A 4,113-nucleotide genomic window follows, 5' to 3' on the forward strand; every position below is an offset into this window, starting at 1 on the left:
GTCGTAATGAAAAACAAAAAATATGGGGATGATCAGTGACTATAGGACAATCTATGGTACAATGGGGGTGTAATTATGAGAATGGAGCGAAAAGCGTGTTTTGACCAGATTTTGATCGAAATGGCAAATTTCTTGGAAACTGGGCAAATGGAGTCCAAATCAAGAAATTTTTGAGCCTAAACCGCATCTCGCAAGAAGTTGGAAGCACATGTGAAATTTCATGAAAAGTGGTTCGGGGAACCCCATTATAAGAAATTTTCACTTCATTTTAAGCTCATTTCCACTATTGGCTTTTGAGAGAGAGCTTCTGCCACCTAGAGCGAACGGAACTTCCAGTAGCTTCTACGACGTGCACGAACTATCCGACAGGCTCCAGACATGAGAGGTAGGCTCACCACCTCGAGCTTTTCGTGCATGTTTGTTGTTTTGTTGCGAAAACCAGCGTAGGGTTCACTTAGAAAGCGAGTAGTAGAGACCTACAGGTAGAAGTGACCACCTAACGGCTAACCCAAAAGCAATGAGACTTCATCGGCGACTTACCCTAGCATAGGAGACCACTTTTGGATGACCAAAGGCAGTAGAAAACCATAAGGAAAAACCCTAATTCCTAGAGCCCCGCAAGAGGCCACCAAATGGGAAATCGGTGGAAAGGTGCCCAAATGCTACCAAAACTCATAGGTAGGAGCATCTCGACATGCTCGACAAGTCTATATAGCCCACATGGCTAAACGGTGACCCGAAGTGGCACTAAACTTCAGAAACGGCATCAGATACAAAAAGCGTCAAATAGCTCTCGTGGCCAAACCGCATGTCCGTTTGCCACCAAACTTCACGAGCGGCTTTCCTAAACCATCAACAACCAAGTCCTATGGTGGTAGGCCACCACAAGTCATCAAAGACATGAAAACACAACCGCGGGTGCTTCCAGAGTGACAAATTGCCAAATGAAGCTCCGGTGAAGCCAAAGTTGACAAAAACCATTGGGCGAGGATCCCCAAGGGATCGGGAAGCTATGGAGACCAACATCAAGAAATTTCATCATCGAAAAGCACTCCAAAAGTCAGAATACGGCTTGGAGGCTGTGAAATCCACACAGGGAGTTTCTTTCTATCAATTTGACAGTGAAGATTGAAGAGGTGAATGTCACAGGATCTGGTTCAGACAGTGATTCTGGTATAGCAGCTGGTGACATCTTCCTTACAAGCAATCTTGATTCTGTTTTCTTGACTGCAGAGGATGGACATGCTATGAGTGATTGGATTATCGACTCAGGGGCATCTTTACATGTTTCTCCGCACAAAGAGTGGTTTACATCATATGTGGCTACTAAAGATTATGTCAGACTTGGCAATGAGCAGGCAACATCCACACCGTCTTTCACAATCAAAATCACAACCCTATGTAGCAGGAAAGTGTGTCATGCTCTCTATAGTGGGTGCTCCTCAGTGAAGTATGCAAGAAACTTCACTTCAACGAAAAGAAACATCACATGAAAATGGAACAACTCAAAGCACAGTAGACTCGGAACTCAGTGAAACTTGACAAACTCATAGAACCATGCAGACTCTGGCTGACAGCACTCTCAGGAGACATCCTACACGTAGGATGTCTCAAGGCCAATTATGGGCACCAACCCCAACATCTCTCATCACACAAAGTTTCTGAATAGCCTTTACATGCTAACCGCCAAGTTTCATCACATTTGGACAAAAATTGACCTCATGTGCACCAAAAAACGCAAAGTCGGGGCATAGACCTATCAAAACTTGTCCAAATCACATGAAACTTGCACAATACATTCATGAGCACATTGCCAACCTATCTGTGTGGTCATATGTAAAAAATGATGAAATAGACATCCTACGCGTAGGATGTCTAAATGACATTTTTGGCCCCCAGCTTGCGGTTTTGAGTTCCAGATCCCTCTATAACACTTTCATAAGCCCATATATCAAGTTTCAAGCCATTCCCATCACTTCTGGCCCCCAACACCTCAAAGATGCACTTTTTGAGCCCAAAAACACTACACATGCTCTTACCAACATCAATTCTTGTCCAAATCAAAATCCAAGAGCAGGGCCATGTTCCACATGCCAAGAGCTACCTACAGAACCAATTCCAAGCTATTTTGATGAAATAGACATCCTACGCGTAGGATGTCTCTAGCATGATTTTGACTTACTGTGCAAGAAATGACCTCATGGAAGCCATTACCATGGTGCAAGAAGCTCATATATCAAATTTCAACCCATTTGAATATCAATTTCCACATGTTGTGGACATCCTACCCAAACTGTGAGCCTAAAGCCTGAATCTACCCAAAAATGCACTTTTTGATGACCAAACCCAATTCCAATCACATAGCCATGTTCAACAGGTCAAGGGCCACCAACATGCCAAGTTTCACAAAAAACTGATGAAATAGACATCCTACGCATAGGACGTCTAAATGATAAATTTTGGCCAGAATGACACTGTGAGCACATGCACAGTTTCCCAAGTTCCTTTTAGTTTTATTTTCAATTTTCAAGTCATTTGGATAGTTAAAACTCAGTTTCTCAGCTGATATGGAAAAACGCTAACTTCGGACTACTGAGTGCAACAAGATCCATGGCAGTCGCAAAATCACCGGCAAAGAAGAAGAGAATGACAATAAAAGACTACTTGGAAGAAGTAGAGCCGTTTGTCATCCCAGATGGAACTCTGAAGCCAACCAGCACGTGGATTCAGGAGATTTGCTAGAGTCAAATGATTTGAATATCTACCAAGGCGTATTCAAAGATACTGAAGGAAATACAATAGAGCTACCCATGCTACCTCGGGAGCTCAATGAGTTTGTTAGAAGCAAGATTTGAGATTATCCGGAGAAGATAGATCTCCATAACTACTTTGAAGCTATGCCAACGGGAATCGACATCAAAAGAGTGTGGGAGTTTGTAACCACTATCAAAGAAGATGGAGTGGCCAGAGTCACCGATGTGGAGGGCAAGCCAGACACTATGATTGTAATCACAGAGAGAGTAGTGGTAGCAGCACCAGACATCTCCAACAAAGGGGATAGTGTGAATAAGAGAAGAGATGAAGTCAAGGTATACTCAGAAAAGAAAAACAACTACACTTTCGAAGATATTGCAAACCCTAAAGTGGCTATCATGAGCCAGCTCTACAACCAATACTTCCATATGTGTACAAAGCGGCCACAGAAGTACATAATGCCGCCTGGAGCAATTGCTACCACCTTCACCTGGGCAATGCAGAAGAGCAATCCAAAGGTGATCACTTATGCGGCTTATATCCATGAAACCTAGTGAAGATGGGCAACAAAAACCCCACCTACATTGTGCCAGGTGAGCTGATAACAAAAGTGGTTTATGGGGCATTGCACGCCAAAGGAAACTAGCATGACCCTCCATCTTAGAATGATTGGCTAAGGCTGAAAGAAGATAAAGAGGAAGAACAGCCCAAAGCACCCATGGTTGGCACAAGGTTGAAGCGCCGGCTAGAGACCGTGCTAGAAGAGCCGCCAGAGCCGAAAAAGGGAAAGAAAGAAAGTGTACAAATGCCGGTCAAGGAAACCAAATCACAAAAAGCGGCACGGCTTGAAAGATTGATGGAAAGCTTCAGAGCGGAAAGAGCACTCAAGGGAGATTTTAGTGAGTTATGGAAGCCATCCCTGGAAACCATGTCGGGATCATCCCGAAGGGTGCACAGAGATAGATTTGAAGACTACATCAAGAATTTTGAGATTTTGGATGCTACAATAGAAAATATACCTAATGTCCCTTTCACAGAAGAAGAAGTGGATGAAGTATGACGGCAACTGCTAGAAGAGCAGGAAGGCCAAGAAAGAGAGCGAAAGCCCAAGGAGGACCGGGACTTCAAGAAGAAGCCACCAACTCCACCATCAAGCCCGGAGTCTAGCCCACCGCCATCACCACCTCCTCTTAGCCCTCCACAAACCCAACAAAAGGAAGAGCTCGACAAATCCGATGATCAAAAAGATTCAAAGCAAGAAGAGACCAAAGGGGAAGAGCAGAAAGAAGAAGCTAAGCCCAAACATGAGCAACCAGATCCAGAGGAAAGAAGGTTTAACACATTTCTTGATCTACTAGC

This window comes from Adiantum capillus-veneris, chromosome 9 (assembly GCF_014529385.1).
Source record: "Adiantum capillus-veneris isolate H3 chromosome 9, ASM1452938v2, whole genome shotgun sequence".
Lineage (NCBI taxonomy): Eukaryota > Viridiplantae > Streptophyta > Polypodiopsida > Polypodiales > Pteridaceae > Adiantum > Adiantum capillus-veneris.